Here is a 13,038-nt window from a genome sequence, read left to right as displayed (position 1 = left end):
GCACTATCCATTGTGATAGAAATTATTTTTTTTCATACCTAGTGGGAACTGTTTTTTGACATATATAAAAAATTCAAAAATATCTGTGCTATGAATCTGATTTTTTAGGCTGCAAATTCACAAAATTTCCTTTTGATTTGGAAGCCTTTTGTGATACAATGTACCCAGAGTATTAAATGGGCAGTATCTCATATTGTACAACTCATCTGAAACTAAAGAAGAATATGTGTAGCTTTACAAATTTTAAGTTAATTGATTTTTGATATTGTTAGAAAGAACTTGTATTCTAAGGGCAGTTGTTGGGTGGCTTAATTGAAGATTCTTTTCACTTTTTATAAAATATAATTTTTAGTCTTTGCTCATAAAATCATAATAAAATTTCCACAATTAAACTAATCATTTATCTTGCTATCTCTCCATCTAAAAGTTGATTCCTTTTTTTGGGCAAGACCCAAAGCCATTTTATAGCTAGACAGAGTTATAAGCTCAGATTATGTTTAAAATTTATTTAAAGTTTCATTGCACACTTAATTCAGATTTTAGGCAACTAATTTCATCTATTCCTATTTGCTTATCAAGAGGAAATTTCTCATCAAATTTACTAGTATTTGCTGAAAATGTCTCACAATATTTTCCACTTCATTAACTTAAATGTTCTTTTTTTCCATAATCAAACAGCTTTTTTGATTTGCTCTGTCACAGCAAATTGCAATTGTCATTCATCATGAAATTCACAGTATATCTTCTTCCAGTCTCTTATTTTTAACTATTCTGGCCATAGTACTTAATCCACTTGATTCTGCATCAGTAGTATGCTTTCATTTAAAATTTTTTAAATGTACACACTTATTTTTTAAAACTAGAATGCTAATTTAAATTAAAGTAAGTTACCAATTATTTCCTTCATATCAGTGTAACTCATGTTGTCTTCATAAAATATTCAAATAAATACATCAATTTCTTGACACCAACTAGATCAGTGATGTGTTTATGTGTGATGTTAGACACAACATATACATACAACATGCACAGTATAATACAAAAATCTATGCAGTGCAGTGACTAAAGTGAAATGCAGTCTTACCAAAACAAAGTTGTCAGTGATGGGAAAATATCTGGCACTGCTTCCGTTTTTAAATTTAGATAAAATTTAAAGGTCAGTTCTTCAGTCACACTAACCTTGTGTCTTACAAAGTTCAATCTGGTGGTAATACAGAATATATTAGACATAGTGTGGGAACGAGAGAAATATACTGAATGCAAGGTGTCTGCAGTATTATTAGTTATTGCAATAATCCAGATTGGACATAAGGAAGATCCACTACAGCTGTGATGGTAGGAAAATGTCAAATATTTTTCATATGTTAAGTAGAATCAGCAGGACATAGTGATCAATAGGATGGGAGAGACCAAAAATTCCAGAAAGATCTTAAACACTGTAAGGTATACCTGTAAGCCCACATTTCAGTTATCTAATTCCAGCCTGCTAGATATTTTGTACCAGTACTGGTGTCCAGGAAGTTGGGTTCCATCATTGGTATTTTAATTAGGGGCCAAGTCTGCTAATTATTCCCAATATTCATCTCCCTTTCTTCCAATAATAATAGAACCATCTTTTTTATTTGCTTATTTGGAGCCACTTAGGATCATGATTGTTTTTCTCCAATTTATTGGTCCATGGATTTTCAATTATGGCCAATTGGAGATAACTGGAATTGTGTGGCAGTTTGGGGAACTTTCCTTAAATGTGCCTGGTTCATCCTCTTTGCTTTCTTCCTCCATGCCTCCATTCTGCTGCCTGGATTTGAATAAGATGCACTGGAGGGCTTTGGAGCAGACCCATAAAGCCAGGGTTAAACTTCCAACCTCCAGAATTTTATGTGACATAGAAAATTTTTCCTGGTTGAACCACTGTCCTTCTGGGTCTATCTGTCTTACTCACAGCCAAACATAATCTTTGCTTATACACCCAGGTTGCTATACACTAAAATAGTCATCAAATCCCCCTATCTCATCTCAATCAAAAGCAGAGCAAAGATTTCCCGTGAATGTACCCTAAGTACTCATCCCCACCTCATCAAAAATTCAGAGTACCTGCAAGAGGGAGATACTTATATTTTCCTTCTAGGACATGTTTTTCTGGTAGGATGAGAAAAATGCTAAATGACATTTTGAAAGGTAGCATGAACTTTAGAAAAAAAGGTATTGGGGATGCTATTTGAGATTATCCCTGGGGGAAGAAGAGCAGCCAAGTTAATTTACAGAACATTGTAAGATAAGAGCCTTAGTAAGATAAACGCTCCTAAGCTTGAGAAACATAAACAATGAGCATTGGCAGAAGTCGAATTATCAAACCACACTATCCTTGGCTTTTAAAACTGAAGTAACTGATTGTTTCCCCATGCCTGTCTTTGGGAAACTGAAATAGAGCAGTGCTTTAAGGCAGGTAGAGAAAGGGGAGTTACATCCATCAGTGAACAGTCTTGTTTTGTATCTCCTAACTGACCAATTTACAATAATTCCATTCTGAAATTTGGACTTAAGTTTGGACTCCTACCTCCAATCTTGGGAACTCTAGGTTCTTTCAAAAATGAAGATAGAACTCTAGCCTATTAGATGCCATATTCTGATTCATTCAGTTCACAGCTTTTCTTACAAAAGGTAGAATTGAAACTAGACTGACAGAGAAGTCTGAGGATTGAGGTCTAGCCTAAGATGTCCACCCTTGACCTGTTTTGAGCTGAATTCCTGACATAAAAACCAGATATAAGACTTATATCCCTGGCACTGTAAGGATGAAGGTTTCTGCTCTAAGGCCTGGGATAAATACTCCTGTGAACTTCCAGACCCAAATTAACCCCTGTAGACATATGATTGGCCCTTCTTCCACCCAGCCCAGAAATAAATACTTCAATTCCTTCCTCCACCAGCCTACCATCTACTAAATTTGCACAAGTTCCAATCACACCCTCTGACACTGTGATTTCACTTCCTATCAGCATGTGGGGACCAAGGACCTTCTTTTATCCTACAGATAGCCCTTCTCTGGGGTCACACGGACAAATCTGAAATGTATTTACCTTCAAAGATCTGCCTGTTGGTTTAGAAATGTAGACCAATAAAAAGATACTCATAACATATTGCAACTAAGAGCTAATGAAAGGGGGCCGAGGCAGGTAGGCACCAAAACAGAGTCTAGCAGGACTTCATGAAATAATATGGAGGCTTCTATTTGGGGCAAACTAGGTAACCTGAAAAATCTTACAAAATACTTAGAAATGCTCACTCAGTAAAATAGAGAAATTATTATTTCAAATGCTGATAGTCTATCAAATGCTTAGATAGCTGAGTATCTAAGAATATTAAAGAAATGTGCACTGGGGAAAACTGAAAAAGGAAACTGAAAAGTCAGCTCTGATGAGATGTTACAAAATGAATGGCCCTGGAGAGGAAAATGAGGCCAGAAGCACAAGGAGAGACAAATTTATACACATAGTGGACGATTTAACATATCTCTCAGTAAGTGATAGCCCAGGCAGACAAAAATTGCAAGCTAAACATATTGATCTAATGAGCATATTGTAAAAGCCATGCACTTAACACGCACTGAATACAAGCTGAAACTCATGTGGGTTTTTTTTTTTAATGGACAAAGTTTGAAACATCCTGACTTCAAAACTTATACTGCAAAGGTATCGTAATCAAAACTGTGTTACTGACATAAAGACAGACATACAGGTCAATGGAATAGAATTGAGAGCCCGTAAATAAACTCATACATTTATTGTCAATTGATTTTGACAAGGGGCTAAGACCATTCAATGGGGAAAGAAGAGTCTCTTCAACTAATAGTGCTGGGAAAACTGGTTATCTATATGCAAAAGAATGAAGTTGGACCCTTACCTCAGACCATATTCAAAAATTAACTCAAAATGGATCAAAGACCTAAAAGTAAGAGTTAATACTGTAACACTCTTAGAAGAAAACACAAGGGGGAAGCTTCATGACATTGGATTTGGCAATGATTTCTTGGACATGACACCAAAAGCATAGGAAACAAAAGACAAAAATAGATCAACTGGACTTCAAAATTAAATACCTTTGTGCATCAAAGGTAACTATAAGTATAGTAAAAAGGCAACCCTCAAAAAGGGAGAAAATTTTCAAATTATTTATCAGGCAAGAGATTAACATCCAAAATATAAAAACAATTTCTACACTTCAACAATGACAAAAAACCTAATTTTAAAATGATCAAATGAATAGACATTTCTTCCACGAAGATACACAAGTGGCCAATAAGAACATGAAAAGATGATCAACATCATTAATCACTGGGGAAATGCAAATCAAAATCACAATTAGATACCACTTCACGCCCATTATGATGACTATAATTAAAAAATGAGAAAATAACAAGCACTGGTGAGGATGTGGAGAAATTAGAACGCTTGTGCATTGCTGATAGGAATGTAAAATGGTGCAGCTGCTGTGGAAAACAATATGGTGATTCCTCAAAACTTTAAATTACCAGGTAATCCAACAATTACACTTTTAGGTATATACCCAAAACAACTGAAAGCAGGGACTTCAACAGATGTTTGTACTCCAATGTTCATAGCAACATTATATCACAATAGCCAAAAGTGGAAAAAACCCAAATGTATACAATAGATGAGTGCATAAACAAACTGTGGTTTATACATATTATGAAATATTATTTAGCCCTAAAAAAGAAGTAACATTTTGATACATGCTAAAACATGGAAACCTTGAAAGCATTAGGCTAAGTGAAATAAACCAGACACAAAATGTCAAATATTGTATGATTCCACTTACATGAGGTACATAGACCAGTCAAATTCAGAGACAGAAAGTAGAATAGTGGTTACCAGAGGTTTGGGGGAACAGAAGCTGGAGTGATGGGGAGTTATAGTTTAATAGGTACAGAGTTTCCGTTTGGGATGATGCAAAAGTTCTGGGGGTGGATAGTGGTAGTGTGAATGTGCTTAGTGCTACTGAGTTGTACACTTAAAAATGGTTAAAATGGTAAACATTATGATACATATTTTACCACAATGAGAAAACAATGAAAGAAACATAGACTACCAATATATTTATAAAATATAAATGAAAGCTTTCAGAATCCTGGGTGTGGCTGCATAACATCCAAGTAGAAAACATAAAGTAAATAATAAACAAACTTATCTACGAAAATAGTAAAGCTCCTGTTTTAATATCCCCTTGAGCAAAGTTAAAGCAAATTAAGTGGAAAATTTTTGTTCCAAATATGAGAAACAAACTATTGGACTGAATAATGTTTTTATATAACAATATACAGATGAATACACCAATGTGAAGAAGAATGAGCCAAGGATAGAAATGGAGATTTAATAAAAGAGGAATTAAAAATGTACATGAAAACATATGTAACTTATGAAAACTAAATACAAACGTTATAAGATATGCCATATTGGCCTTAAAACTAGCAAGTTTTTATAAAAATAATGTTCACTGTACCTTAATTTTGATGTACTATTAGTTCCTAATTCATTTTGGTGGTAAATAATTCATATACAACTTTTCTAGAGAGTACTTTATATCCTTATTTAAAATAAGCATGTTTTTTGAATTTTATTTATTTTTTATACAGCAAATTCTTATTAGTTATCTATTTTATACATATAAGTGTATATATGTCAATCCCAATCTCCCAATTCATCACACCACCACCACCACCCCTGCCACTTTTCCCCCTTGGTGTCTGTACGTTTGTTCTCTACGTCTGTGTCTCTATTTCTGCCCTGCAAACTGGTTCATCTCTACCATTTTTCTAGGTTCCACATATATGCGTTATATATATATGATATTTGTTTTTCTCTTTCTGACTTACTGCACTCTGTATGACAGTCTCTAGATCCATCCACGTCTCTACAAATGACCCAATTTTGTTCCTTTTTATGGCTGAGTAATATTCCATTGTATATATGTACCACATCTTCTTTATCCATTTGTCTGTTGATGGGCATTTAGGTTGCTTCAATATCCTGGCTATTGTAAATAGTGCTGCAATGAACATTGGGGTGCATATGTCTTTTCGAATTATGGTTTTCTCTGGGTATACGCCGAGTAGTGGGATTTCTGGGTCATATGGTAATTCTATTTTTAGTTTAAGGAACCTCCATACTGTTCTCCATAGTGGCTGCATCAATTTACATTCCCACCAACAGTGCAAGAGGGTTCCCTTTTCTCCACACCCTCTCCAGTATTTGCTGTTTGTAGATTTTCTGATGATGCCCATTCTAACTGGTGTGAGGTGATACCTCATTGTAGTTTTGATTTGCATTTCTCTAATAATTAGTGATGTTGAGCAGCTTTTCATGTGCTTCTTGGCCACCTGTATGTCTTCTTTGGAGAAATGTCTATTTAGGTCTTCTGCCCATTTTTTCATTAGGTTGTTTTTTTAATATTGAGCTGCATGAGCTGTTTATATATTTTGGAGATTAATCCTTTGTCCGTTGATTCGTTTGCAGATATTTTCTCCCATTCTGAGGGTTGTTTTTTCTTCTTGATTGTACTTTGCTTTGCAAAAGCTTTTAAGTTTCATTAGATCCCATTTGTTTGTTTTTATTTCCATTACTCTAGGAGGTGGATCAAAAAAGATCTTGCTGTGATTTATATAAAAGAGCGTTCTTCCTATGTTTTCCTCTCAGAGTTTTATAGTGTCCGATCTTACATTTAGGTCTCTAATCCATTTTGAGTTTATTTTTGTGTATGGTGTTAGGGAGTGTTCTAATTTCATTCTTTTACATGTAGCTGTCCAGTTTTCACAGCACCACTTATTGAAGAGACTGTCTTTTCTCCATTGTATATCCTTGCCTTTGTCATAGATTAGTTGACCATAGGTGTGTGGGTTTATCTCTGGGGTTTCTATACTGTTCCATTGATCTATATTTCTGTTTTTGTGCCAGTACCACATTGTCTTTTTTTTTTTGCAGTACGCGGGCCTCTCACTGTTGTGGCCTCTCCCGTTGCAGAGCACAGGCTCCGGACGCGCAGGCTCAGAGGCCATGGCTCACGGGCCTAGCCACTCTGTGGCATGTGGGATCTTCCCGGACCGGGGCACGAACCCGTGTCCCCTGCATTGGCAGGCGGACTCTCAACCACTGCACCACCAGGGAAGCCCTTCACATTGTCTTGAAACTGTAGCTTTGTAGTATAGTCTGAAGTCAGGGAGTCTAATTCCTCCAGCTCCATTCTTTTCCCTCAAGACTGCTTTGGCTATTTGGGGTCTTTTGTGTCTCCATACAAATTTTAAGATTTTTTGTTCTAGTTCTGTCAAAAATACCACTGGTAATTTGATAGGGATTGCAATGAATCTGTAGATTGCTTTGGGCAGTTTAGTCATTTTCACAATATTGATTCTTCCAATCCAAGAACATGGTATATCTCTCCATCTGTTTGTGTCATCTTTGATTTCTTTCATCAGTGTCTCATAGTTTTCTGAGTACAGGTCTTTTACCTCCTTAGGTAGGTTTATTCCTAGGTATTTTATTCTTTTTGTTAAAAGTAAGCATGTTTTTAAATCCAGCAATCCATCTATAGGAATGTATCTCATGGTAATCGTTAAACTTAAGAGAGAAAATAGTATATTTCTATGGGATTATTTATATTAACAAAGTTTGGAAATGATCAACAATCACAATTATGTATAGGCAGATAAAGTATTGTGTTTCAAAAAATGGAAAACTTGGTAGGCATTAATAATTATGTACAGATATAATGGCTGATAGTCACAAGATTTTTTTTAATTGATTTTTTATTGAATGGTTCTTTAAATTCTATAGTGCTTTACAATTTTCAAAAGTTTCACAGACATAATTTCATGCAATCCCATAATAACCCTTTTTTCCCCTACCCCTATATTGCCCCTCCCCCCTTCCCTCTCCTCACTGATAACCACTAGTTTGTTCTCCTTTTCTGTGAGTCTGCTTCATTTTTGTTTTGCTCACTAGTTTGCTGTATTTTTTAGATTCCCCATATAAGTGACATCATACAGTATTTGCTTTCTCTGTATGACTATTTCACTTAGCATAATGCCCTCCAAGTCCATCCATATTGCTGCAAATGGCAAAATTTCATTCTTTTCTATGGCTGAGTCATATTCCATTATATATATGTGTGTGTGTGTGTGTGTGTGTGTGTGTATATATATATGTGTGTATATATATATATATATATATATATATATATCACATCTTCTTTAACAATTCATCTGTTTATGGACACTTAGGTTGCTTCCATACCTTGGCAATTGTAAATAACGCTGCTACGAACTTTGAGGTGCATGTATCTTTCCGAATTAGTGTTTTTGTTGTTTTTTGTTTTGGATATATACCCAGGAATGAAATTGCTGGGTCATATGGTAGTCCTATTTTTAGATTTTTGAGAAATTTCCATACTGTTTTCCACAGTGGCTGCACCAATTTATATTTCCACCAACAGTGTATGAGGGTTCCCTTTTCTCCACATCCTCACCATCATGTGGTTTTTTTTGATGATAGCCATTCTGACCAGTGTGAGGTAGTATATCATTGTGGTTTTCATTTGCATTTTCCCAATGATTAGTAATGATGAGTGTCTTCTCATGTGCCAGCTTGCCATCTATATTTTCTGTTTGGAAAAAATGTCTATTCAGTTCTTCTGCCTAGTTTTTAATCATTTTTTTAATGATGAGTTATATGAGCTGTTACATATATGTTACATATTAACCCTTTATTGGTCATATCATTTGCAAATATGACCCATTCAGTAGGTTGTCTTTTCTTTTTATCAATGGTTTCCTTTGCTGTGCAAAAGCTTTTAAGTTTAATTAGGTCCCATTTGTTTATTTTTGCTTCCATTTCCTTTGCTTTAGGAGACGGATCCAAAATAAGATTATGCAGCAATTTATGTCAAAGAGTGTTCTGCCTCTGTTTTCCTCTAGGAGTTTTATAGTACCCAGTCTTGCATTTTGGTCTTTAATCCATTTTGAGTTAGTTTTTGTAGCTGGTGTTAGATAATGTTTTGATTTCATTCTTTTACATGTAGCTGTCCAATTTTCCCAGCACCAATATTGAAGAGACTGTCTTTTCTCCTGATATTCACAAGATTTTGAGAAAATAAACAGATTACATACAAAAATGCAATGTCTCTGCAATTTTGTAAAAATTATAGATATGCCCTAAAATACCAATGTCTAATATAAACACAGTATTTGTAAAGGTACATTTGATATTAGACACTAATTCTGACTGGTTTATAAAACCTTTGAAATTCAGGCATCTTTGCTCTTAAGTAGATAATAATTTCTTCTTCAATATTTATATAATACAGAGTAATTAAGCCCTGAAGGCACTGAAACACAACCTTCTCAGACCAAATCCATGTCATCCTACTTAGAAGGTGGGGAATCTTGGACAAGTTGTTTCACTTGCATAAGCTTTAGTTTTCTTTATTGGTATAGTGGCAATATTACTTACTACCACACACATAGGGTTTTGTTTCTAGATTTAAATTAGATAATTATACGAATCTTTTAGTTCTGTGCCTCACACATGAAAAGCATAAACATAATATTTTCAGTCGCCCTCCTTGGCATGTTTTCGCTGGAGTAAAACAGGCAGGGATTGTTGGGTGGGACACCAACAGAATGTTCTGCTCTAGCTCCTATTGTATGAAAGCTGTGATGGGTAATTTTATGGGTCAACTTGACTGGGCCATGGGTGCCCAGATATTTGGTTAAACTCTATCTCGTATGTCTCTGAGGGTGTTTTGGATGAGATTAACATTTGAAATCAGTGGACTGAGTAAAGCAGATTGTCCTCCCTGATGTGGGTTTCACCCAATCCGTTGAAGGCCTGAATAGAATAAAAAGACTGAGCGAAGAGAATTCTTCCTCTCTGTCTTTGAGCTGCAACATCAGTCTTCTGCTGCTTTCACACTCACACTCCAACTGGAACATACACCATCGGCTCTCCTGGTCTTCAGGCCTTCAAACTTAGACTGGGACTATGCTATCCTGGGTCTCCAGTTTGTCAGCTGCAGAACTTGGGACTTTTTGGCCTCCATAACTTATAACATTGGGTTGGCCAAAATGGTCATTCAGGTGTAAGGAAAAAGTGAACAAACTTTTTGGACAACCCAATAACTATCTATCTATCTATCTATATGGTTATATATGGTCTATATATAGGTAGATACATATATGTATGTATATATTATCTATATCTATATCACCTATTGGTTCTGTTTCTCTGCAGAACCCAGCCTAATGAAGAGCAAAAGAAAGAAATCTCAGCTATGCTGGGGCTCAGACATCCACTGTATGTGACCTACAGAAGTTGTCTGAGGGAACTCTTAAGGCAGGGGACCCAGGCAAATGACATTTAAATCAGAACTAAGCTTTAAGGGAAGGGGAGATGAAGTGCACAACCAGGAATGATGCTTCTGCACCTCTGACCCTCTTCCAGTTCCTCTTAAAGTCTCCAAGCACTTTCCCTTCTTGGTGTTGGTTTGAAAACTCAGAGAAGTCCCCAGGTTAAATTCAAAACTGGCCCCCATACATGGAGGGCAAGGAGAGACCAACAGAAGAAGCAGAACACTCCGGATTGGTAGGTGGCAGTGTTAATAAGCAAGGGCACTTACATAGGAGGCTTGTCTTGAGCTGCTTTAAGTGAGTAAATCTCTACACCCACCTGCCAGAATCTTAGAAGTTTATATAGTGGCTGTATCTGGGTTCAGTCACATATACTGTCCAGATGGTCTCAACAACACATTAGCACCTCAAGGATGCATGCTTGGAATGACTCCTAGTGTGAGAACATTGGGCAGAATGTACATTCCAAGGAAGGGAGTAGGGAGGAGTCTCCAATTGCCAGGATCCAGTTTGCAGGTCACCCAGCGGTCACTTCCTCCTGATGACCTCTTCCAACAGCCTCCATCTTTTAAAAGGTTGTTGGTGGGATTCTGTACGGCCTTTTGTTAGAGCATCTCCCCGTCCAGCATTGTGGTCCAGATAATAGTCATTCAAAGGTGTTCCCTGTTTCGAGACAACCCCACGAAGTAAGAATACCCATTTGCCTGCCCATACCTTTTATTTCTTTGTCAAATTGTGCTCACATGGTGGGGGTCACATATTCAGGAAGTCTGTATGAAGAAGAAATCTCCTTAACTTGGGATATTAAAAAGCATCTTAATGTAGAGTTCTGTCACATTTTCTCCTTTTTCTCCTGTAATTTTCTCCACAATTATTCATAAACTGACATACTGTTGACTTTAATCATTCTGCCACGTCATCATAAGACTCACTTTAAACCATATTAATATAGAATAATTTGCTGAATTTTTCACTATTTTTAAAAGAAATAAATATAAATTTATAAATTCGTATAGCAACTATAAGCATGGTTATAGGAAAGGTTTATATTTTTCTATTGACTGATGTCATGGAGGTAAATTATCATCTTTGAAATTATTAACTACTGCTCAGTTACCCTGTAATGGTTGTGCTGATGCACAGGGATGCCAGCTATGTTGTTAAGAGTCTGGTAGCTTATAGCGGTTTTCCACAATTCTTCCTTTACTAGGTGCCCTTGTCATGGCTCACCCCTGCTGTTAATATTGGACTCGTCCATTTGACTTGTCTAATCAACAGAATGTGGGCTGATCAGGATGGGTGTATAGACTTTAAAGATGCTTTGGCTCAGCCTTTTGTGCTTCTGCCGTGCACCATGAAAAGAACATACCTAAGAACCTGCTGGCCAAAATGAGACATCAGAAACAGAAGGGGAGAATAACCTTTTTAACCGCATGAGTTATTTCAAAAAGCACCCTTTCTAAGAAAGCAACTGGAAGTTTTCCACCAGGTGAAAGAGTAGAAAACTAGAAATTCAATATAGGAGAGAAGTGAAAAGAATCTCTATAGTGATGGTGGTGGAGGAGATTACAGTATCTCTTGTGCACCAGGCACAGAGGGCAACCAGCCCAGAGTGGATCATATTTTAAAATTGTGGCCAAAGACGATGCAGACCTTTTCCTCCACAGGAAACACTCAGGTATACCGAAAGTAAATTGAATTAAAAATCTGACTGGTGAAATCCGTAGTAATGGTATATGACTGACACTGAATTATGAGGTATTAAAGAAATATTTTCAAATCTTGAATGTCTACTCTGAGGCAATATAGTCTGCTATTTATATAGAATATCTCCCCAAGAATACAGAAGCTGAAAAATGAGGTTGTCTCTAAAGAGCATCATTGTGTAGCTTGGGGAAAGGGGAAAGAATAAGACTTTTGTTTCTTTTGAATTTAGCACTGTGTGTGTGTTATAAAAATGAACTGGGTAAATATATCCCCCAAATTCCAGTTACACCTTTGTTTTATTTCCACATTATAAAATTTGGCCTTCTTTAGTTTTGAAGCTAACAGAATTCCAGGAGTTAAATTTGAAAGAGTAGCCTCCTCTGACTCTGGGAGAAAAAATACCTTACAAAGATGGACCAATAATATTTCCCCTGTCCCCAACAGCTACAAAAAATCAGATAATAAAAAGCTCCTAGTAAATGTTCTCACTAATAAAATAGACTTTAATACTTCAGATTTTTTGTTGTCTTTTTGAAATAAACATTAACCTCTCAAGAGTCTGTAATTATGTTTGGTGGTCTTAATCATACATACATTTAATTTAAATTGTCATGTTTTATGAAATGTACACATGTGTAAAATTTTTGTTAAAATAAAGGATCTGGTTTATTCTGGTGTTTCTTTCATTATATATACATGCATGAAAAGTTAATGAAATGCATGGGTCTGCTAGATTTCTTATTTAAATAAAACATTCAAGAGTCTGTGACCAATTTAAAGTAACATTAGTGATTATGTCAGAAACTACCCATGACCCATTTTAGCAATTAAGAGCAGACGTACACTGTTGGCTAATGGGAAATGTTTCCTTGCTCCTAAGAGAGAGAACAGAAAATGATCTCTCCTATTTTTAC

The sequence above is a fragment of the Orcinus orca genome, chromosome 20 (assembly GCF_937001465.1).
Source record: "Orcinus orca chromosome 20, mOrcOrc1.1, whole genome shotgun sequence".
Classification (NCBI taxonomy): domain Eukaryota; kingdom Metazoa; phylum Chordata; class Mammalia; order Artiodactyla; family Delphinidae; genus Orcinus; species Orcinus orca.
This window is presented reverse-complemented; position numbering follows the sequence as displayed.